General features: G+C 42.2%; 1 protein-coding gene and 1 long non-coding RNA gene across 3 annotated transcripts in view; one reads left to right on the top strand and one right to left on the bottom strand.

Moving 5' to 3' along the window:
* Positions 1-25,957, bottom strand: part of LOC132460630 (NACHT, LRR and PYD domains-containing protein 3-like) — a 521,671-nt gene that overhangs the window by 433,718 nt on the left and 61,996 nt on the right. The window lies entirely within an intron of this gene.
* The window catches only part of LOC132461216 (uncharacterized), a 61,478-nt gene that overhangs the window by 21,918 nt on the left and 13,603 nt on the right, over positions 1-25,957 (top strand). The window contains exons 2-3 of one of the 2 annotated variants that reach the window (XR_009526551.1): positions 5,210-5,275; positions 5,569-5,709. The exons of the other annotated variant lie outside the window; for it this stretch is intronic. This is a non-coding gene — a long non-coding RNA (uncharacterized LOC132461216). Of the gene's footprint in view, positions 1-5,209; positions 5,276-5,568; positions 5,710-25,957 lie in introns of those variants that run through there. 2 annotated transcript variants of the gene reach the window in all.

Raw genomic sequence — 25,957 nt, forward strand, 5'->3', positions numbered from 1 at the left:
ATCCATCACTGCTTGAGGAACTGGAATCTGGGTTGACAGAGCTGACATGATGACCATCTCCTGAGCACAGATGAATTGGAGATGATCTCTGTCAAGAGGGGCCCGATTTAAGCAATCTACAAGCTTATCTTCCAGTCTTCCCAACAAATGATCGACAACTGTGTCCTAGGGAGGAAACAAAAAAAGTGGCACAAAATGTATTGAGCAACATTGAAAATGGGATATGTACTATGGCAATGTTTCCTATAGGCCAACTGTATAAAATGGGATGACCAGGTTTGTCTGTTCACAGAACTGGGATATCAGGATAATAAATATGTGCATATTAACAGTAATTAAGAACATGAAAATGCCATTTTGACTTTTCTAATGTTGTTTTCTGTAAATTAGTAAATTTCTTGCGTCTTCTCCGCTTTGCTCGCATGCATTTACACTATTATCCTCAAACTGACCACTTGTTATTGATTTCCCACTCGTGTTTTGCATTTCCCTCCTCCAATATCGTTAGAAATACTAAACGTGTTACCCCTGCCCATCCATACCATCTTTCCATATACTAACAACATTGTATGTGAAAGCAGTCTTTTAAAAAATTACAATCTATGACTCATTATTATCTTCAATACTATCTTCACGGTTTTTGGGGGGGAAATACATGGGATTACATGAACCACGTGACCACCGTTCTACTCTTCCATATGGCTCTGGCCCCTGGGCATATGCTCAATACAACACATTTAAGCATGCAGTGCCCTGTTGAGACATGCTATTTCTATTAAGTCCTGTTGCTTGCACAAGAAGTAAACCTTATTATATTATGCATTCAAAATAAGAACTTACACGAGAACTTCCTGACGCTCGATCCATTCTCTATGTAAAGAAGGAGAGAAAAGAACAATAAAATGTATTAATTTGGTCAGCATATCTTCCGACTATAAGGTTGCCTTCTCAGATAAACTCGCGCTGGTCATGTCAAGGTGGATTGCTGCATGCCAACTGGCATATTATTTCAGACCAATTCAAAAGTGCCAAAGGCCATGCGGCAGTGGCCTTCCCGAGGCTTCGTCAAGTGCTCAATCGACAAGCATGAGTAGCCTATCTATCTGGCGATCGCGTAGCAAATTGTCATTTTACCGGTTCAAACCAACGCTTAAAACATTTTCTAATCATTTGGGAGATTCAAACTATTTTTTAAATCTTTTTTTGGGCAACTTCACACTGGCGGCGCCGCATCCAAGACATTTCTGAACTTATGTTATGGCGACCATTAAAATACATTGAAGGACATTTGCGGCATGTTAATGCAATACTTTGGGGGGAATTCACTTGAACAAAGTCATTTCATTTAACATAATGTAGGATACCCACCTCTGTTCAGTCGGACGCCCTCTTCACTTCTCCAGAAAAAAAAGTATCCCGCGGAAAGATGGCTGGCACGCGGTGGGTCCCGGTGTAACTTGAGAAATGCATCCCTGCCGGCGATTTTCATTGGATAAGGAAATTATGGGCGGAACTATTTGTCCCGCCCACGGACGAAATCTGGCCTGGCTGCGGATACGAATACTTTTGCTACACATTTACCACCAAGGCGTGTTGCAAAACTACCTGCAAAAAACCCCACAGCTGAGACTTGCAGGAGCAGATTCGAGCAGTTGTAAAACGAATTCGTGCTCGCTCATTAAAATGCTGAATTAACATAGGGTTCTTTATCATTTTATTTATGAGGACATTTTTCACAGATGTGAAACTTCTGATGCATTAGTTCAAATTTGGGTTTACGAATGCACACCTTTTGGGCATGTTCTCAGATTATTAAACACGGGTGTGCAAATTTGTTTTGCACCAACTGCACTGCAATAATTGGAGCAAAAAGATTTGTGCACCTGTAACACAGATTAGCGTACTCGTAGACCCTATTTTGTGTTTACAATGGTATAAAATTATTTTTTTTTTTTTTACGACTACAAATGTACTGTTACACATTTGTGACTTTAGAGTACACATGCAAAATAAATATATACGACTTCAAATTTACTGTGACTTTAGTGTACGCATTCAAATTCTGCAGTTACAGGTGCTAAAGACTTTTGCTACAATAATACCTTCATACTTATGCAGCACTAGCAAAGGTGACCCTCTGTCAAGTCATTTTGTTTAATAGGAGAAGGGAAGGTGAAGTGGCAAGGATGACTGCAAAGAATTTTGAAGATCGTGACGTGTCACAACTAAATGATGACATAAGCACTGGGCTTACAGAAGTTGAGAAGAGACTTTGCAAACAATTCGCCAGAGTGGAATTGAGGGGGAAAAAAGGACGAAAGGTTGCTGTGATCCTGACTCCTGATATGACTGCTAACCTGTCACTCCTCATTAGTAAGAGGAAAGAATGTGGAGTAACTGAAAACAACAATTATCTCTTCGCTGTTCCTTGTTGTGATGGTCACTACAGAGGGCAGTTTGGTCAATTTGCAAATGCTTGTGGAGCTGAACATCCTCAAAACCTCAGATCAACTAACCTTCGCAAACAGATCGCCACAATAAGCCAAGTCATGAACTTGAAAGATAATGAACTGGACCAGCTGGCCGATTTTCTCGGCCATGACATTAGGGTGCATAGGGAGTACTATCGACTGCCCCAATCAGGGCTCTACACTAACATTTTTTTTCAGGAGCACTCGTGCCCCTAAGTTAAAAAATTTAGGAGCACAGGAAAAAAAAATGGGGGCACAATAGGTTTTTGTTTCGAACATTTATTAGCGTGCAGAAATTGCACACACCAACAGCACCAATTTACTAAAGTAAAATTAAGACAAATAAATGGACAAGATTCAATTTAGGCTACACAAAACAGCACCAATTTCTGCTTCCACCGTACCAGGGGTTATTGGGCTGGGACTGGGTGCGATTTATATAGAAATCGGGACAGCGAGAATGCCAAGTGGACTCGATGTGTTTCACCACAGCATCGCGTTCCAGATTAGGGTTCCCGTTATAAACAGAGGAGCCTGCCATTGCCGATGGGGCTACCTTACAAAATGTACAGACTTAGCATCATAAACTAGCCACCCGAAATCCTTCAACCAGTCGGGGGGTGAATTTGTAGACTTTATCGACTACAGTAACAGCATTAAGTTTCTCCACGCAGTATATTCATAATATTGTAATGACCACGGAAAAGGCAGTGAATTAAGTATTGATCAGACAGCGATTTAGATACTTAATAAACGTTGGAACACACAAGATTGGTAACCATAGCAACGTAGGCGAACAAACCCGCTAAACCCTCCCGTAGTGCTCCCCGCGCTACGTCCATCCAGAGGCGCACAGAGCTTTTGGCCGTGATATTATAAATGCAATACAATTATATTATATCATATACTATTCTATATAGAGCTCGGGAGTCGCAAACGGCCACAATCACTTTCTCCTCCATGCTGCGGTTCACCCCGGACTGCACTGCAGGGAACGGTTTGCCGGTTGAAAACTGATTGGCTGTTACGTTGCACACGTCACTCAGTGACCACGCTGTTGAACGCTGATTGGCTGTCATCACGCGAATGTCGCGGCAAAGTTTAATGTTTCAACTCGAGCAAAAGTGGCGTGCTGCAAATCCACCTGAAATCCACGTGAGCGCGCTCGCCCGTGCCGGGCAAAAGTGTTGCGATGCAAATGGAATCGCTGCTTTGTTTGGAATCGTTTCGCCCCTTCGCGTTTGGTGTGAACGCACAGTATAGTGCGCTGTGGAGAAGTCACTCGCACGCGTGCTCCTGTTTTGTTTTTCTCGTTCGCACGCCGAAATATTCACTCGCAAATGCAAGTGAAATGGGCGCACTGTAGAGCCCTGGCCCCAATCAACAATTCAGCTGGCTAAGATCTGAAAGCTGCTTATGGCTATGGAGAAGGGAAGTGTGAAGGATATTCAAGGAAAATCTCTGGATGAAATTGGTGGTAAGAATCATTTACATGTTGTTAAATCTGCTTGGTGTATGTGTATATGGTTGGTGTAATAACATTTTTACAATGTCATTTCATAGATGACATAGACGAAATGGATACAGGAACACAGCAACTCCCTAATGTTTCCACATTGCAAGGTACTGTTAAAATGGGGTCCCAAGGCTACTGAAATTGTTGTATTCCGTGTTGCGGATTTTTTAATTGTTTTGGTGAAATATTTAAAATAGGCTTTTTTTTATACATTTAGATAACATCCTACTGTTATTTTACTGATGTATTAACTTTATATTGCCTACCCTAGTTGTGTAGTTGATACGATTTTTTTTTTTTTTGGTCTTTTGTTGTTTTTAGACAATGAAGAAATTTTGGCTTCTGGCACTTTTGGATCGCCTCATCTCTCCGAGACTGCAGCTCAAGGTATAATCTCAATTATGGACCCAACATTTGCCGAACATATCTCATGTAATGAGCTGGGATCTGTGGGTTCATTAGAGTGTATTAAAAGTGTTTTAGTCAGGAATTTTCCTGTAGTACGATGGTTAGAAATGTTGTTACAAGCTTACCTTTTTGTCATCTCTCTTCATTGTGACATATGCTTTGTGGTTAGTATTTTGATGTGTTCAGTAGTTTGCATGATCATTTTAAAACAACAGGGAAGACTTGGCCTGTGTAAAATGTATATCATTTCCTAGTAAAATTATCACTCAAGGTATGGTTGCACACTCAGGCTCTCCTGACTTCACCCGGTTCAACAACTTTGCCATGAGCATAGTTATTATAATATAGAATTGGCTGTCTGCTTGTCATGTGCATGGTAGTAGAATATATTGCAGTTTTACATGTATCCCCTCCATACCCATGGTGTTTGATTGGTAGGCAGACAGGCTCTTTAAGCCCATACATTTATACTGTGCAATGTTTTTGTAGATGACCAGGGAAACTCTGTCTGTGTAACTTCTGGTTCACCTCATCTCTCTGACTCAGTTACTCAAGGTATTAATTAGATGCGGTCACTAGGCACACTTGCCAATGTGCAGTCAACACTTACATTATGTTTGGTTAGACATATGTAAGGGATAATGTATAGAACGCCAGTCATTATGGGGAATATGAGCCAAGACAGGGCGAACTGGACCCTGACACGAAGCGGAGGGGTCTAGCTTCGTCCTGAAGGGGCTCATATTCCCCATTGATTGGTAGGCAGACAGGCTCTTTAAGCCCATACATTTATACTGTGCAATGTTTTTTTTAGATGACCAAGGGAACTCTGCCTGTGTAACTTCTGGTTCACCTCATCTCCCTGACTCAGTTACTCAAGGTATTATTTAAATGCGGTCACTAGGCACACTTGCTAATGTACAGTCAACACACATAAATCAGATAAAGAAGCTGGGTGTATTTTGTTTTTAACAAGCAGTGTAATGAAATGTCATGTTAATGAAAACAATCCAACTTCATTTTTAGCAGATCTAGTCAATTTATTACCACACATATTTTGTCTACACAAGTTTCAGTTTTTTCGGCAATTTTGAACAGCAACATCCCTACCTGCAAGTACATCCTTGCAAGTACAACTTTTTTTATCTTCTAATCTTTTTTTTAATTGTTCAGGTTTCCGTGTTTCATCAAGGCGGTGTACGAAGAGACCATGGTCTGGTCAGGAGATACAAGCCGTGATGAAACATCTGAGGCCTTTTGTTGAAAACGGTGTCACTGCCACCAGTGGGCAGTGCCTGCAGTGCAAGGAAAAGGAACACCATGGGCCCTATTTTAACGGTCTGAAACGCAAGTGGAAAGCGCAAAGCGCAAGTAGCTTTGTGGGCGGTTCTACGGCGCTATCGCTATTTTACAGGCGGATAAATGACACTTGCGTCGCGGCGCAAGTGTCAAAAGGGTTGGTCTGAAGCAGCCTAATTACCCGTAGGTGTGGTTTGGGCGTAACGTCCAACAAACCAATGAGAGTGCCAGCTCCCATCCCCTTTAAGAGCCATGAGCGCATTTGAATCGGACGAGTTGATATTTTGACAGCGCGTCTGCAGTCTCCGATGAGACAGATGCACATGAATTTCAAACTGCAAATGGCTCAGTTTATTGCCAAATAATATGGCCTAATTCACACATGGAATAAGGGGTTTTCTTCCACAACTTCAGAAATACTGAGTCCTCAAATAAATTTCGCCAAAGAAAACGTAAATAATATAACATATGATATGCGGTAACTGATCTATTTAATGAAATACGCAATACATTATAAACATTGTTTCTTATCAGTATTGTATGCTATCCTAATATGCATGTGTCTCCGCGGTAATAGACATTGCCATTGATTGTATTATGCGTTACGTGTTTAGTTTGCGTGTGTTTAAACAGAGCACACACGCGCGCCCGCATTCATTCATTCTTTTTAACACTCACTCGCGGTAAAACAATGTTTTTCACGATCAAATACTCATCAATCCTAAAAGTTATGGGCATGTAGGCCTATACGATGTCTGCGTCAAGAAAATATGTCTTTGCTGTACGGTGTTTGCAGATGCATTGATTTAAAAGTACAACTTATTACCGCTGCATCAGCTGTTCTTTCCCAAATAATTTACCAAGAATGTGCGGCTAGGTAGATGAGAGAAGCAAAGTGTATGCGCGAGGTGCACAAGCAATCCATATGCATCGCATGCGCATGTAGGCTATGCATCCGCCCTTAAAATAGCATCTGAACAACGCGCCACTGACTTTAAACCAGGTATTTCCTGGTCAGTAGCGCAATGGTATTCAGCAACGGCAAAATAGCGTTTGCGCCAGAACACGCCTCCTCCTTCCGCCGAACCGCCCCTTGGGGCGCATGATCAATCCCTAATTTACCGGCGAGTGGCGCTGGTGGGAAAATAACGCTCTGCGCCAGTTGTAAACTAGCAACGACACATGCGCCAGTGACTAATGCCCCATTTCCACTGCAGGGTGCGGAACGGATCGGATCGCAAAGGTGCGGTAGGGAGGGGGCGGTATAGCCCAGCTCAGTTCCGAGGTCGCGTTTCCACTGCCGACAGTACCCTTGGTGGTAGCCCGGATGTCGATCGCCGTGGCAGCTACGTAAACATCGTAAACAACGTCTTCCTCCCCAAGAATGCAGACGAGCGTCTCCACCTCCTTGTTCGCCCAAGCAAGCTTTTTACGCGACATGTTAATTGTAAAGAATAATACCTCGAGGCTACTGTTTGTTTGTTTTTATCCCCGCGTCACCCGGAAGTGACGATTCTGTCGACCAATCAACGGAGGGGGGGTGTAGCTAGAATTTCACGGGACCCTTTCAGGCGTCTGGTCTCGTTTTGGGTACCGCAACGGAGGAGTCCCGAGAATGGGGCCGGAACGGGTACGGCAAAGTCCGGGTCACGCCCACTTTTGGCGGTGGAAACGCGACCCGACCCGCACCTTTGCGATCCGATCCGTTCCGCACCCTGCAGTGGAAATGGGGCATATGTCACTTGCGCCGGATGCAAGATAGGGCCCCCTATCTTGGAGACAAGATCCATTCAAAACATTCGAGATTTTGTACGCAACAGAGGCTTGGCCTTTAAAAGGTATTCAAATGCTAAACACTAAATGCACTTTTGGATAGCTTTTTTTTTTTGCCTTTCTAGGCATGTTTTACAAGTTGGTGTCCTGTGTTCAGAAATGGGTTAGGTCAGTGTTTTATATATATTTTTTATATATATTTGATCAATCTGGTAAGTTTAGATATATGTTTCCTTGTACATATTTAGATGTATAAAATACATGTATTGGGTTACATATTGGGCTGTTTTCCCCTTGGTTGCTTTTGTGTTCATGGATGGGAGGATCATTTAATGGAAGATGATACTCAACCGGTAAAAAAGCAGGAAAAATCTCTTGCTTTGTCAGAATTTATTTCATAAATGGTAATTTAAAATACTTTAAATCTTGCCATTGCTATTTGGTTTTAGTGTTTTTTCCTCATCATTTAACACTATTTAACGCTATTTCTTGTTAAGAGCTACTGTTTTTTAAAGGGGAAGTGTACCCCATAATTTTTGCTGTATGCTGTTTTTCTGTATGCTGTACTATCTAATTTCTTACATGATCTTAAACAGTTATCTTCAACACAGTGATCTATCCCTTTACTTCATTTATTTTGCTCACAGGCAGTGTTTGTTTGTTTGTTTTGCTTTGTGGTTAGCCTGGGCCTTTTAATGTCAGGATTCACTTTTATTTTACTTTATTCATTTTTACAATGCTGTCCTTTGTTAAGGAAGAGATTCTTGAGGTGACCAAATCAAATATAGGTCAGTGATTAAACAAATGTTGTGTTGTGTGTTAATAATGACAAACATATGATTTATTTACACTTAGTTCAACTTATGTGCCAAATTGTAATGCACAACAGGGGTCAACAAAGAAAACAAAATTGACCTTAATATATTCCATATTATTATGATGGTGTGCCTCAGTCACTTTGGTCTTATAAACCATGTGTCCTTTCAAAACAGGTTATACTTGGTGTGTGTGTGTGTGTGTGTATGGTGACCTGTCCTTACAGACCTTGGGCCCTATCTTGCATCCGGCGCAAGTGACTTAGTCACTGGCGCATGTGTCGTTGCTAGTTTACAACTGGCGCAGAGCGTTCTTTTCCCACCAGCGTCACTCGCCGGTAAATTAGGGATTGATCATGCGCCCCAAGGGGCGGTTCGGCGGAAGGAGGAGGCGTGTTCTGGCGCAAACGCTATTTTGCCGTTGCTGAATACCATTGCGCTACTGACCAGGAAATACCTGGTTTAAAGTCAGTGGCGCGTTGTTCAGATGCTATTTTAAGGGCGGATGCATAGCCTACATGCGCATGCGATGCATACGGATTGCTTGTGCACCTCGCGCATACACTTTGCTTCTCTCATCTACCTAGCCGCACATTCTTGGTAAATTATTTGGGAAAGAACAGCTGATGCAGCGGTAATAAGTTGTACTTTTAAATCAATGCATCTGCAAACACCGTACAGCAAAGACATATTTTCTTGACGCAGACATCGTATAGGCCTACATGCCCATAACTTTTAGGATTGATGAGTATTTGATCGTGAAAAACATTGTTTTACCGCGAGTGAGTGTTAAAAAGAATGAATGAATGCGGGCGCGCGTGTGTGCTCTGTTTAAACACACGCAAACTAAACACGTAACGCATAATACAATCAATGGCAATGTCTATTGCCGCGGAGACACATGCATATTAGGATAGCATACAATACTGATAAGAAACAATGTTTATAATGTATTGCGTATTTCATTAAATAGATCAGTTACCGCATATCATATGTTATATCATTTACGTTTTCTTTGGCGAAATTTATTTGAGGACTCAGTATTTCTGAAGTTGTGGAAGAAAACCCCTTGTGTGAATTAGGCCATATTATTTGGCAATAAACTGAGCCATTTGCAGTTTGAAATTCATGTGCATCTGTCTCATCGGAGAATGCAGACGCGCTGTCAAAATATCAACTCGTCCGACTAAAATGCGCTCATGGCTCTTAAAGGGGATGGGAGCTGGCACTCTCATTGGTTTGTTGGACGTTATGCCCAAACCACACCTACGGGTAATTAGGCTGCTTCAGACCAACCCTTTTGACACTTGCGCCGCGACGCAAGTGTCATTTATCCGCCTGTAAAATAGCGATAGCGCCGTAGAACCGCCCACAAAGCTACTTGCGCTTTGCGCTTTCCACTTGCGTTTCAGACCGTTAAAATAGGGCCCCTTGTGTCCTTTCAAAACAGGTTATACTTGGTGTATGTGTATGGTGACCTGTCCTTACAGACAGGCCCGCCGACAGGGGGGGGACAAACGGGTACGTTGTCCCGGGCCCTGGACTGGCCCTGGAATGGGGGGGGCCCATAACTGGACCCCCATGAAGTTGGGATTAATTATTGTATGTATACTTCAAAATGTGTTGATTTAGAGAAGAAAAGTGCTTTATTTGCATTCAATTAATGACTCCTAGATTGTTTGCCTTCATTGCCCTTGAAAAAACGGCCAATAACCCCCTATCACCCCTATGGCAAAATGGTTTGGTCTTTGGAGAAGAAAAAAGACGACATCATTCCATTAGTGGTCAGTGCGCGAGTCAGGAGCCCTGAAAAAAAAAGAAAGCCGAAAAAGAGAGGAAGAAGCCGAAAGCCTGAGGGGATCTCTTTATAAATATTTCAGAAAAGACTCAGGTGATGCTGCAGGTACCAGTAAAGGCAGCTGTGCAGCACAGCCAGGTAAGACACGGCCAACTTTTTCCAGCCCCGTCGTCAAGTAACACAGGCACAGGCGGCGTGTCAAACATATTAGCGCAGCACCACATGAGCAAGTCACACGGAGATCAATATCAGACAGACAGGGGGCATTGAATAATTTGATAACCACAACGGCTTTATTACACTGTGTTTCATACGCCTATATCTAATTGAATCTTAGAATATGCACATTACCCCGCAAATAGGCCCATGTCCAAATCAAATGTTTCAGGCAGGCACGATCAGGCTGAATTGATTTGAGAATCATTCCCAGTCAGCTGAATTACAGCCAGTGTAACGCGGCTCATGGTTTAAAATAAGCCAGTGGCATGGCAACATGTGAAATTGCCATTTAGATAGAGTTGGATGTAACGAATGGGTTATAAACGTGACGTTTTGGGGTAGCCTGTAACTTAGTTTCTGATAGCCGTTAACTTGAAACTCGCCAGATGAATGGGCTCCGCCTTGTTCCCCAAACATTCTCTGGAAGTTCAGCGGACATAAACGCGGGTCTGGCGATAAATAAAAGTACCCTTGACATGATTCCCCTTGGTCAAGTGAAAAATTGTCAATGAAATGTGCAGTTAATGAGCTCTAAGTGAATACAATAGCGTGAGTTTTATTGTGGTATGATTCTGAAAGCCATAACTTCACTCAGTCCATATCCATAGCCTATCCAATTAAAGTTGTAAATAATCCTTTTGGTTTATCCGTAATAAATGGGCTTGTCATCCCGACGTCATGTGTTTGGGAGCTGCACAAGGGAATTCTGTGGTTGTGTTTCGGCATTTGACAATTTTGGGAACAAAAAAAAAAAACGTAGATTTTTAAACTTTTGTAGTCTTTGGGATAGAGTTAGCCAAGTTGATAAGTCTATTCTTTTCTGTGTTAAATTATACACCGAAATGGGGCTTCAGAGCATTTATGGGGACCTCTGCATTTTGCTCAGGATCTACCTGTCCAAGCCTGTGTGACTATTGGCTGGAAGTGAGCGAGCCTTCAGCAAATTGAAGCTAATAAAAAACTACTTGCGCTCAAAGATGTCACAGGAGAGGCTCAACGGGCTGGCAATGCTTTCCATAGAGCACAAACTTGCAAAGAAGCTGGACTTCAATGACCTCATTGATGACTTTGCCACCACAAAAGTCTGGCGCATGGCATTTCGCACCTAAATAGTTGCACACAAAGTTAATGTTAAAATGTTAAAATAAATTGTTTGTTGAGTAATGAGTATTTTTTTGAATTTCCGTCATTTAAGGGTAGGGTAGGGACTGAGAAAGTAGAGGTGTGTGTGTTTTTTTTTTGGGGGGGGGGGGGGGCCCATTGAGAGAATTTTGTCCCGGGCCCAGTCAAACCTGTCAGCGGCCCTGCTTACAGACCTTGTGTCCTTTCAAAACGGGTTATACTTGGTGTATGTGTATGATGACATCACTGTCCTTGTACACCACACTGTCCTTATAGACCGTGTTACAGAGAAGTCCTTACAAACCACCAGAAAGTCTGAAAAACAGCCATTTCTTATATCTCAGTTGTGCAAAGAAAATCTTTTAATTTTAAGTCGTGTATAGGTTCGCAGATTTTTTTCATGATTTTACATATGTTTTTTGTAGCTCTAGTACCACCGGAACCCGGTGTCCTCGTAAACCTATGCCCAGTCTGATTTGAGCAAAAAATCGAAAATTTTCCCTATAGCCCGACAAACGGGTATGTGTGTGTGTGTGTGTGTGTTTGTTTTGGGGTATATAAGGACAGATTTCAAGACATTTCAAAGAGTTACGAGGACCCTCCGGTATATGAGGACAGTTGGCTGTCCTCATAAAAATAAACCTTTTTAAACCTTTTCTCAGCATGTTTTAATACCCAAAAAGTGGTTTTCTCAAAAGTCCTTATGTACCAAAAACCTGACATATTTTGTATATTTGTGTGTCCGCCACTGCCCCTATCGGTGGTCGTGGTCCCTGCATGCTGCGACACACAAGCGCGGGAAATTATAAACAAACGCGGGAGATTATACACAACGCGCGAAATTAGACGCTAACTCAACACTGCGCATGCTCATTTTGATTGGCTAGATAGAAGAGAGCTACTACGTCTGTGATCACCAGATTAATTTGTTGGGAGTTCTGGAAATGCACGTTGTGGAGAGCAGGTAAGAAATGGTAAATGGAAATGGTTTGGTAAGATTAACACTATTGTATTTAGAGCATTGCTAGATTGCTAGCAGCTAGCCGAAAACGTATTTTGTTTTTGTATGCTTTTCATCAGAGGCGTCAGACTTTTACTAACGTCAATTCCGCTAGCAAACTACATTAAAACGTTGCTATTTATGCTTAGCATTAGCTTGGTAGAACGCTTTGCCTAAACCATGAACGGCACAGTGGTATTGAGGGAGGGGGAGAGGGGGTTACAATGGTGACTACCAATGTTGTTCAACTTTATTTGAAGTCTGAATTGTTCCAGTTTATTTGAAGAGGCAGCGTTGCAATCGCCTGGAAGCGTAGATGTTGAAGGACACCTTGTTCGCCCTCTTACGCCACCGGGAAGATATTTACATACTTCTGATTGACTAATGAATTGTTTCAGCTATTCCCCCAGAAGTCTGGGGTCAAAAGGAGCCGGCACCACGCCGCTTATGAGATAACAAAAGTTAATGTGTATTTCTCTCATAACTTTTTGTCATTATTAAAGAGAGGCCTGATTCTCAGATATGCATGTTGGATGGCTAGGGTGTAGGTCTGGGAAGAACTTCAGGCCAAAATATATCAAGCGAGCCACTGGTCGCAGGTGCAACGAGATGGAGCACTTGCTGAGTCATTTCCTGTAGGGCTGGAGCCACAGGTTGAAGCGTATGAGTCCTTTGAGACCCCCTTTGATAAAAGGGGTTCTCAAATGTTGACCCTCAGTCACCTATTGCATCACTTCCTTTAGGGCTTCGGCCTCCTAATTGATCATTATAGTATAATTGAATGCCCTCTTTCATATATATGATACCTCCACCACTGGGACGTGGCAACAATTCTCCAAATCCATATGGGGAGGGGGGGGGGATGCTTGTGGACAGTAGGGGTGTATACTCGACATAAATAGGAAGCAAACTCAGGAGAAGTAATGACATCTCACAAATATTTATTTAATAAATTGTTTCAATTTATAATAATCCAAAATCCAATGGCAAAACCCGTTGGCTTTTTGTCGAGGGAATCCAGGGCGACGCTCACTTCCGGGTTGGCCAACATACGTCATCCCTCCACCACTCTACTGTAAAAACACATGTTCAAGTTGAATGAGAATAATAATAATAATTCTGCCATAGTATGTATTTAAGGGGGGGGGGGGGGGGGGGATACAAATCTTTTGGCCATTCGTAGTGTTGATCATCAGAGAAATAATTTGTCCGCAAAGACGGTGATGTCGCTTAGCAACGGAAGACGCTGGGGTAGACAAGTCACCGGACTACTACCCATGCAAGTGAACGGAGCGTTCCACGGCATTGAGAAGACCCGTGTAATAAAGGCCTATAATATTTCTGTTTATGGCATAGATTTCTCCTCAGATTAGGCCAATAAACCAATGGTAAAATAAAAATCATCAATCAAAGGCCCGGCCCGAGTATAGTGGTGGGAAATATCGGCCCGACCCGGCCCGCGTCGGGCTCGGGCCGAGAATCTAAACACTGACTGGAACTACTTAGCAGGTGTCTGTAGAGCTATATCAGGAGTTAATGCACGGACTGCAGCCAATCAGAATCAGAGTATTCCCCCAGACCGTGGTCTAAACAATATTATTCACGAGTTATAAACAACCCCTACACATCAATATTAATGATAACCCTGTGGAAATTGCCATAAGTGAGAGACACAATTTCGCACGTTGAGCACACAGTTGTGTGACTCGTTTATTTAGTAAGAGAGAAACAGGAAATCAAAACGTGCTGAAGGTAAACAAATCCCGCATGGGCTCTGACGTCATGAGACGCTCGTAATCCTTAAAATTGACAGCGATCCCTGAACCACCAAGACAGTAAACGACATGCCTAACACAATTGAAAGAACAACACATAACAAAATACTGTAGGTGAATTATGTTACACTCACTACAACCCATTAAATATGGTATGATTTCTAGATGTCATGGCAACGTCCGCTCGCGCCACTGGACTTGCGATCGAGGCATCGACGCGGACGTTCATTCACATAGCCAAAAACAAGAGAATAGATGGCTAGATAAAATAAACATCAAGACATACAATTCTAAAAAGAACAGATGAAGCAGCTACCCTTTTTTCCTTTGCGGTTTGCCTACAGAGCAGCGCACCTGCATTTAATATATCTGTGTATTGTCACAATTTCTCAGTATCAAAGGTGAAAGTAGAAACGGGTGGCCAAAAGCTGTCATATTGTTAGTTATCACAGACAATTTTAAGTAGAAACGGGTGGCCAAAAGCTGTCATTTGTTAGTTATCACAGACAATTTTCAACAATGAATGATCTGTACGGAGCTCCATAAGGGACATTAGGGAGAACGCTCCCGGACAGAACCTTAGTTTGGAAGTCATGCTTGCCCAGACAGCAAGCAAACATTGAATAAACATTGTTCTCCCATGAAGACTCGATCACTGATAAGTATGAACAGGATTTATTTAAATAACGACATGGGAATATTTTGCATGGTAAATCTTTGGCATGAGCCCCGTCACTGATCCAGGGTGACGTGCGGACTCGGCGTATCCTGCCAGGACTAGCAGGGGCGGAGCCTGTGGTAGAAATTAGTGAGTATATTCTATAGTAAACCATGATTATTAATAGGCTTAATATTTTAAATAGTGGAGAGCACATGACGCCTGAGTCTGGGTTCACACCAGATGGTAGGTACGTAGAAATGCCCTGGGAACTGCGGGGTCAAGTCATGTTGACCTCCACCTTTCAGGCGTGGGTCATTTTGACTGACAAGCCTAATCCCTGCGTACCTCAGACCGGGGCACGGTTGATAACATGCTGAGACGAAGAGACAAGGCGGAAAACCTCATTAGGGACAAAGGGAACCTCCATTGTATTAAAGAAGTTCCTGTATGTCTATAAAGGAGGGCTGGGACCGAAGTCCAGCCAGTGACTTTGCAAACCTACTCAGGCTGTTGTCGATGTTGTTTTTCTGCACGATAAAGTCTTTTGTCAATTCTTGCTCCGGACCCCTCGATTTCTTTTGCACTCTCTCTCTTGAATTAGTCTAAGTGTTTTAAATCTCAGTTAATCTTCAATATATTGGCGTCACGACCAGGAGGAAATAGGGACTCGTCAGCTGCCGGGCCAGAGGACGGGACGCGAACGGATCATACGACCAGAGCTCAAGGGTAAGTTGTCTTGCCATATATAGGATAGAGTCGTTTGATCTGTTCTTGCCCCGTCTAAACGCCGAGCAGCAGGTAAAGTGTCTCTTTGATCAAACTAACTAAAATTATAGATAAACGAGCGAGTGAGAGAGACGGGAGCTCCGGAAGAGATTGACGTGTGCGCGCACATATGCCCTAGGCGCTGTGGTTTTAAATGACCAAGACGTATTGTGGTACCCTATTTTGAAACAAGTAAACGAGTTGTTGTTATTTGGTGTTTTGATATTTTGGTCAAATAGACCTATTATAAAGTCCTGTGGCTGTTTTCTAGAGGATCGAATTAGTGGGAAAGTTCCAATAGGACAGTAACAGGTCGATTGAATGAGTTTGAAGTGCCTGTTGGATGTTTGAGAGAATCTCAGAGAGCTGAGTTGGAATTCATTGCCGTTGATGAATTCATTTTTATTTTAGAGGTCTGTTTGGGATGTCGACTAGTTCCGGTGTTGGCATTTTTGAGAAAGCAGATTCTCGCACTTTTGAATAGATAAGTTTCTTGTCTATTGGAATTCATTGCCGTTGATGAATTCATTTTTATTTTAGAGGTCTGCTTGGGATGTCGACTAGTTCCGGTGTTGGCATTTTTGAGAAAGCAGATTCTCGCACTTTTGAATAGATAAGTTTCTTGTCTATTGGAATTCATTGCCGTTGATGAATTCATTTTTATTTTAGAGGTCTGTTTGGGATGTCGACTAGTTCCGGTGTTGGCATTTTTGAGAAAGCAGATTCTCGCACTTTTGAATAGATAAGTTTCTTGTCTATTGGAATTCATTGCCGTTGATGAATTCATTTTTATTTTAGAGGTCTGTTTGGGATGTCGACTAGTTCCGGTGTTGGCATTTTTGAGAAAGCAGATTCTCGCACTTTTGAATAGATACGTTTCTTGTCTGTTGGAATTCATTGCCGTTGATGAATTCATTTTTATTTTAGAGGTCTGTTTGGGATGTCGACTAGTTCCGGTGTTGGCATTTTTGAGAAAGCAGATTCTCGCACTTTTGAATAGATACGTTTCTTGTCTGTTGGAATTCATTGCCGTTGATGAATTCATTTTTATTTTAGAGGTCTGCTTGGGATGTCGACTAGTTCCGGTGTTGGCATTTTTGAGAAAGCAGATTCTCGCACTTTTGAATAGATAAGGTTCTTGATTGGAGTACCGTTTGAGTTGGTATTTTGAAGAGTCTCTTGTTTGTTCGTAATCTGGTCGAGTGTGTATGTGATTAGCCATTATTTTGAAGGAATAGACTGGTTGTGCGAAACATCGTTTGTATGAGTTCATTTAAACTGCAGATATTGGATCTGAAGGTGGGGCCAGTCTTTAATTCTGATCTTGGTGCTTTGTGGCAATCATTCTTGTTTGAAGTTCTGATTGATTCATTATACATCCGACCGTTCATGTGATTAACCAAAAGGCCAGTGTCTATGCTCGGTCAACTTTTTATTTGTAATTAATTACAAACAATTCGGACATTTTTTAATATAAGATAAAGAAATTGTATGAACCGGCTTATTGTCTGTATTTAAGTCGTGTTAGGATTAAGTCCTCGGAGGTTTTTACGACCCGGTTCATTTTTTGTTGTTGTTGATTCTGTCATAAATAAATTAGGTGGACAGAGAATAGTTAATTTGTTTAAATTAGTTGATAATCATAAATAAATTAGACGGATAGAGAATAGTTAATTTGTTGAAGTACTGAATAAATGTGTAAATCCTCTTTGACATCACCGCGCTGACTAACTGCACGTGCACGAGCAAACACACAGGGGTCGAGCAGGAGCCTGCAAGGCAGAGTTGGTAATTGGTAGCAGTAAAGGGTGGGGGCTACATTCCAATCTTTGGGAGAGAGGCGAGCGCTTGGGGGGAGTTCACGTTTGTAGCTTAGAGATAGTAAAGTATTTAAACTAACTAGTAGAATAAACTCAAATAAATTGTATTAATAAATAGTGTATTTCAGAAAAAATAGATAAGTAAAGTAATAAAGTAATAATTAAAAATGGCACCAACAGCGGTAGAGATTTTGAGTAGAGACCGTCTATTGCTCAAAGGTGAGATGAAAAAGATCTCTGAGAACTGGGAAGAAAGGACAGAAGCAGCAGGTACTATATGGCCCATGGGAGGGACTTTTGATTCAATAATGTATCGAGACATGGAGGTAGTAATAAGGAATTACATAGATAACAGAAGTGGAAAAACGGCCTTAGCGAAGAAAGACAGGGAAAGGTTAGTGCTAGCTTTGTTCGAAAAGGAGGGAGAGAGGTGGCGCGCAATACAACGAGTGGCCAGAAAAATAATCACAAGGGAAGAGTGTAACAATGCTGACATTTGTTGTAGTGAGGGTGAAAACGAGAATGAAGGAGAGGAGGAGGATGACATTGAACATGTTGGTGAAGGGTCATCACAACCATGTGTAAAACACATTACTAAGAATGCTAAAAGGAAATTAAAGAAGCGGAACAAAAGAAAGGAGGAGTGGTCTAGTGGGACACAAGGGGCAGAGGAGCCTGGCTGCAGTACATCAGTAAGCCCCACACCACTCGAGTTAGATGAGAAACTAAGGAGATCACAGAGAGAAGGAAAAGCACCCGAAACTTCTCCGGGAAATTATCCTACTCTAGTCAACGGACAACAGGCCCATTATCAACCGTGGGGTTCACAGGACATAAAGGGAGTCATTTCTAAACTCCCTAACATAATTAACGGGGCGTCTAAATGGATTAGAACATTTGAGGAGCTCACAGTGGGAAAGCTAATTGCAGTGGGTGACCTGAAAGCTCTGTTGGCAAGAGTATTGGGGTTATCTAAAATGGAGTCTGTACTGAGGAATGGAGGGTTGGACATAATGGATGGAATGTATGATGGGACTACACTTGATCGCTACAGAGTGGCGATGTGGAACACACTCAGAACGGAGTTCCCTACCCATATCGATCATAAAAACATGAGAGGCCTCCCCATCAATGACACAGAGAATCCTGCATCCTACCTCCAGGCCCAAGTGGACAGATGGCGCTTGGAGACGAATGAGGATCCTGAGATCCATCCGGTGTTCTCTGTCATGTTTAGAAACTCTGTGATAGAGACACTTCCCAGCCAAATCAAAGCCAAACTAGAGGATGTGGTTGGACTGTCTACATCAGGATCTCATAGAAATTTTAATGGCCATTTAGTTCATGCAGTGGATGAATATCGTCAGAATAAACAAAGAATACAGGAACAAAGCAAAGAGGTCCAGAGGAAGCTATATCAGCTTCAGCTGGAAGATCTCACAAGGAAGGAAAGAGATAAGGAGAGACAGGCAGGTGTTTTAGAACCAGCTGCTGTAATTTCGCAAGCCGCCCAGCAGGGCGCACTTCAAAACCAATATCCACGATTGGCATTTTCTCTCCCAGTACAACAGCCTCAGAGCCAACTGTCACCTACTCCACCTGTTACACATGTACACATCCATAATTATGGGAACCCCACAAATAAAAATAGACAGAATCAGGGGCCCCGAGGACAGTTTAGAAACAATCAACAACCAGGATCCCAAGGACAACGCAGAGGTCCTTTAATATGTTATGGGTGCAACATGGAAGGACATATGAAGAGAAATTGTTTGACTAACCCTCTTCCATCCCAGCAAGGACAGGGTAACAGCGACCAGGGACAGGCGGGTCCCTTTTTAGGTCAGGGATACTAGGGGTGCCCAGAGAATCCACAGGGGGAGGGTCAGCTTGTAGCAATCACAAAACAAGCTGATGAGGAACCAGTACTGCAGGTTCTGATAAATTATAGAGGCACGCCAATGATGGCCCACACTACACTGGAGCCACTTACACTTGCGTAGGTCCAAATTATGCCTCTCACCTCCCCATGGCAGGAAAATTCACCAAAACTTTAGGATTCTCGGAACACACGCAGTTAATGCCTAAGACAGCTCCAAGGATGAGAATCGGTGAATTCCTATTTTAAAGTTGTATATGTGAGTGAGTGAGTGAGTGAGTGAGTGAGTGAGTGAGTGAGAAAGAGTTAGCATTGAGTTAAGTTAGAGGGGACAGATGAAGTGATTTGTGAAGAGTGAGACAGAGAAGAGGAAGAGTGTGTAGATTGGCAACGAGAAGTGACGATGAGATTGGAGAAGGCTTTCCGGTTAGAATTTTCTTTGGGGAGATTCATATCTTTCGATGGCCTATTTAAGATTAATAAATCTAGTTTTGGAGAGTGTCCAAAAAACGAATAAACCAGAAAGGAAAGGAAAGGATTACTGAAAGTGAAAATGGTTATGAGATTTGTGAAAGCAAAGGAAGTAGATAAAGAGAAGTAAAGAAAGTTAGAGAGAAGGAACGTAAGTAATGAAAAAACCCGCAGGTGGGGGCTGGACAGAGAGACAACAGAGAGAAAGAGATTGAATTTGCATTGTGCCTAATACATGATTTATGTGTTTGGATGTACTCTGTAATTGGTTCCTGTATGTAACCCATGTCCACTGTTTTAGAAAAAACCTAGAACCACCGCTGGGATTGGTGATTCTGTGGCTCTTGGAGACTCTCCATCGCGTCGGAATATCATGTGGTATATATCATTACATCTTGGTACACAAAGCACTGGTGAGACAACGGGTTGGATCAGAGAGAGAAGGTGTTTGGAGAAGGGAGAGGAATGTATAGAAAGCAAAAAGGGCGGATGAGGACCGACCCGGAGGTAATAAATCAGCGGAGAGGTGGCTGGGGTCGTTTAGCTCAGGAGGTAGAGCAGTTGGCTAGTAACCAAAGGGTTGCTGGTTCGATCCCCATCTCTCCTAGCTGAGTGTTGATGTGTCCCTGAGCAAGTCAAATGGTGATTACAGGATTTAGGAATAATTATTTAGACTCCAAAACATGAGCAATTAGCGTTAAAAAATTGTCTGCACACCACACTCCACAGGAGTCAATGGGTTCAATGGCGCCAGGGTAAAGTGACTCAACAAAGGAGGAGCAGACCCAACCCATGGACTCTGCGTGGATAGGTGGATGTTATTTTGGTGCTTGGACCTGACGAGGTCTAGGTGCCAAGATAACAACACAAATAAAATATTTCCCTCGAGATTATGATAAGTAATAGACAATTTATTAAAAGTGATCTTATAATTTAGAAAAAACAATCGGCAGTACTTAAAAATTAGACCGAATAAGTATGATAAAACGTTATCCAAATTTCTAATTTAGGTTATCCACAATGACATGTCATTCAAACTAAATAAGTAAAATGAAATAAGAAAGGATGCGTATGTGAGTCTGTTCTCGTGTGTGTGTCAGGGCTGCCAAGGTAGGGGAGAATCCTCTCCTACTCCGAGTGATGGAGTACACAAGGGGATACACAAGCACACTTCAGATAAAACAATATGGTTAATTAGTAAATAGAAACAGTGTATCAATTCAGTGTTGAAATAAACTAGTTAAGATCAACATAGAGGGTTTGGGTTTGGTATAGTAGTGAATCAAAATATGGAAAACATTAGATGCAAGCAATAGGTAGAATAAAAGGTTTAATTAGGTCGTCCAATTTAAATAGATAGTGTAGGGCAATCGGGTGGGATTATGAAGAGAATTGTGAAGACAAAAGTGAGTCGCCCAATATTGAAAAATGCAAGTTTTAATATTGTGATTTTTGTTTTCTTTCACATCTCCCTAGTAAAGGACAGTAGGTGGGTTGACGCCACATCTGCTGGGAAGGAGTCATACGTGCTATGTTGTCAAATTGGATTCGGAATTAGTGGGTTTACCTTCAAATGCCACTAATACTGCTGCAATACTTTAATAATTTTAACTCTGATAAATTATCTTTTGTTTTATAGTCGCCCTGATTTGTATTCATTACGCACACATATGGTTGCATAAGGCAGATGCGGCTGATGACTCTGTCTCCATCCCTCCACTTTGCCATCTATACCACCATATAGGTGGGGATTGATCGTATCCCAGGTACGGCATCCTGCAATAAGCCAGTATGGAAGGCTGGTTAGCCAACGACGGGTAAGATCCCACCTTGAAGCCCGGGACAACCTAATTCAGGCACAGTCACGATTACTTGGCAGAGTCACTGTGAGCACTGGCTCACTTGATCATGGAGTGACGGACTGCAACCATCATAGGAAAAGCCGGCTGATGAAAGGTGGAGGGGGAACAGGAGTCAGATATGTCAGCTATGGCAGCAGAAGTGGTCTTGGAACGGGGCATGTCGCGTTTTTATTTTATTTAATTTTTCCTTTGTGGTATAGAAGGCCACTAATGCATGTACGTTTTTTCGGTTTAGTGCATGACTTTGGAACAGCGTGGTTTCAGGCGGCTGATGGTAAACCCACCCATATTGGGCTTTGGATTTGAACATACAGGTTTCGATTTCCCTTCCCAAAAGATTGGTTTCAGTTTGCTGATGCTTAAGGTTACACGTTTCGACGTTGGTTGCACCAACGGCGTTATTAGATTTGCTTATCATTTACTGCGCATGGCTTTGACCATTGCGCAAGGGGGGAGGTATTGAGGAGAATTAGGACATTTTTTGAAAACAAGGTTTTTCTTCACCATACTTGCAAACAATGATTAACATCCAGCTAAATAAGTGTGAAATATTTGAAAAAACAGTGTTCAACAGATGGGTAGAAGCAGTCCCATCAGAAGACCAAAGTGCGGTTACGGTAATTAAGGTTCTGACTAGAGAAGTCATGCCAAGGTTTGGAATTCCGTCACAAATTAGCTCAGGCAATAGGGCAGCGTTTATTCAGAAAACACTCAAACAAGTGATTTAACATCTGCATGTCAAACAAAGATTAGGCTGTGTCTACATTCCTCAAACCACAAGGTATGGTGGAGAGAGGAATCGGACGCTTAAGACAAAGATTAACAAAATTTAATTAGAGTACTAACTTAAAGGACTAATGCACTACGACTGACACTAATGAGTTATCGCATGAAAACGAACAGAACGACGCATCTAACCCCGCATGAAATGCTTAGGGGTCGACCCATGCTTTCGCCTGTCATTCGAGGGCCTCACAAAGGACCTCCATTGGAACAATTGGAAACTGAATTAAGACGCTATATGGGACAACTAACTGGCATACACAGGCTTATTTACTAACAGGAGAAAGACAGAGTTCCAGAGTTGGAGAAGGAGCCACCAAGGGGGGTGGAGCCAGGTGACCATGTGTATCTCAGAGTCTTCAGGAGAAAGTGGAACAAACGAACCCAGGAGAGAAGGACCATACAAAGTCACCAACGCAACACCAACAGCCATCCAAGTGGAAGGAAGTGCCACGTGGTATCATCTCAACCACTGCACGTGAGGAGTGAGGAGGAGGAGCCAGACGCAGACACACGTGGGGCTGACCAGCTGCCCCAGGACCAGATCCAGTCGAGCCAAGAGATACAGCAGCATGGTGATGCTGAAAACGGGGAGCCTGTTTCTGATCCTTTACGGGTTGTGCCAGATTCAGCTGGCACAAGCACAGACCCCGAGGAAGGATGAAACCATTGGGGCAACACAAACCTGGAAGGGCCAGGAATTAGGGGGTAGTAGGCCAACTGAAGAGAGCCAGAGAGGAACACAGGATAATCCGGCCCAAAATCATTCAGGACTGGTTGACAACAAAGGGAAAATAGTCTTGTATGCTCAGATACCACCGCAAGACCAAATCAATGACTTTGTGTATACTGTTATGTCGGATGATGAACACCTATGTGCATTAACCCTCCGCCAGAATTATGAACATGCACATAGGAAAGATTGGTGTAAATTACATATCCAATTTGATTCAATGAAATGGTGTCTAAAAGTAACGTCAGGAAGAACATGGGACTACAACGGAAATTATCAATTGAACGTGAGAGAATTCATATTTTTTAAAGCAGTGTCAGACAGAACGTTTAATTTTACATTAGAAGCAGAAGATCCTTGTGTAATCAAAAATAAACTATGGCGACAAGGATCTTTACATCAACATCCATGTCTCTTGAAGAGACTCTTGTAGAACGAACAACTGTTAAGCATTGGTCGCCGCTCTACAAGCGTTTGAATTTTGCTTAGAAGAACGGACACAGCAGGAGTATGATATAGAGGTCAATTTAAATACAACACGAACAGAAGGTATTCCATATCAGAAAAAGTATGTTATATGTTCAATGAAATGTTTTCTGCTGTTAGGATCGAGTCAACATAACAAATATCTTGAAGATAAATATGACGGAATGCCATGGAATGTAATCATGAAAAGATGCCGAGAATTTGATATAACTCTATCACAAGAAATAGGCGAAGTAACACGACCAACACAAACCAATTTTCAAATTGAAGAAGGATTAGAATGCTTTCAAAATAACGAAGGAAACGAAAATGCCAGCGATGTAGGTAGTATACCAGAGGAACAATGTAACATAATTTGGAATGTCACGCTATTCGATATAGACGGGAAACGAATGTTATATCAGCCACCTGCGATTAAAAATGTTCAGCTTTTACTAGGCTCTCAGCAGAAGTCTAGAGAGAACTACATGTCAATACTGTGGAGTGATGGAGCATTCGTGAGCCAGGACAGAGTGGCTTGGCAGAACAGACAGGCTTTAGATTGGCTTCTAGCAGAAAGGGGGGGAGTTTGTGATCTTATTGGTGAAATGTGTTGTACCTTCATTCCAAATAATACTGCCCCAGATGGATCATTTACACTTGCAATGAACAATTTAAAACGTTTAAGAAAAGAGTTAAAGGAAAACGCAGGCCATGATCAGGGAATGTTTGGATGGCTTGAAACAAAGTTTGGCATGTGGGGAATGATGTTCGCTAAGATAGGTGTAGTGCTCCTAATAGTACTAACAGCAATGGGTCTTATCTTCTGCTGCTGCATTCCCATAGTCAGATCCGTAATAGCATCCAGGCTTTCTAAGGAGATGGCCCTCATGGTGTCTGGCATAGAGGAGTCGGGGGAGTGGGAGAGGATACTCTATGGGGAGATAGATTGGAGTGACACTAGAAAGGAGACCGGAATTGTGAGAATCGGACATCAGGGGGAGTTCCTTGAGTTTTTTGAGTTTCATATTTTTATGTCATATATTTTGAAATACTGTGTTATGTGTGAATTCTAGTTAGACATGTTAGACATTTGATAGATCTTTTTGCCTTAAATCAGGTTGAGACTCCTGAACATGTTTAAAGGTTTTTAACGATGATCAAATGTAGTGCAAAATATGACCCAAACGACTGTTATGTTTTTGTTGTGACCTTAGTAGTCACAAAGGGGTGATGTGTGGTAGAAATTAGTGAGTATATTCTATAGTAAACCATGATTATTAATAGGCTTAATATTTTAAATAGTGGAGAGCACATGACGCCTGAGTCTGGGTTCACACCAGATGGTAGGTACGTAGAAATGCCCTGGGAACTGCGGGGTCAAGTCATGTTGACCTCCACCTTTCAGGCGTGGGTCATTTTGACTGACAAGCCTAATCCCTGCGTACCTCAGACCGGGGCACGGTTGATAACATGCTGAGACGAAGAGACAAGGCGGAAAACCTCATTAGGGACAAAGGGAACCTCCATTGTATTAAAGAAGTTCCTGTATGTGTATAAAGGAGGGCTGGGACCGAAGTCCAGCCAGTGACTTTGCAAACCTACTCAGGCTGTTGTCGATGTTGTTTTTCTGCACGATAAAGTCTTTTGTCAATTCTTGCTCCGGACCCCTCGATTTCTTTTGCACTCTCTCTCTTGAATTAGTCTAAGTGTTTTAAATCTCAGTTAATCTTCAATAAGCCTTCCCCTGGACAAGTAGACTGAGGCCGACCTGGTGGTGGTGGGGTGGATGGAGGTGCGTCGAACGAAGACCTGAGCAGCAAAGACATATGTTAGACTACTCTTTATAGAGCAGGTGTAGGCAGGTGATTGGTAGCTGGTGATTGGTGATTGGCGGCCAGCCGCGCGTGATTTGAGTCCTCCTGGTAGAACTACCAGCAAGCTTAACATATTTTCCATCTGAATCATCATTATGGTTGATATTGAAATTTCAATGCAAAATAAATGTTGAATCACCATTACCATATCGATGAAACCTGATGTTATCTAATGTTGATGGAAGCAACATTGGAACAACATTGATCTATTGTTATCTTTATGATGGAATAAGCATTGATATTTGGGTTACCGGGCGATATTGCCAATGTGTTGAAAAGTAATTGATTTAGAGTTGACCGGGAAATATGGTTGAAAATGCATCGATATATAGTTAACCAGGAAATATGATTGAAAATGCATCGATATATGGTTGACCGGGAAATATGATTGAAAAAGCATTGATATATAGTCCTAGTTGACCGGGAAATATGATTGAAAATGCAT

The sequence above is a fragment of the Gadus macrocephalus genome, chromosome 7, assembly GCF_031168955.1.
Source record: "Gadus macrocephalus chromosome 7, ASM3116895v1".
NCBI classification, from domain to species: domain Eukaryota; kingdom Metazoa; phylum Chordata; class Actinopteri; order Gadiformes; family Gadidae; genus Gadus; species Gadus macrocephalus.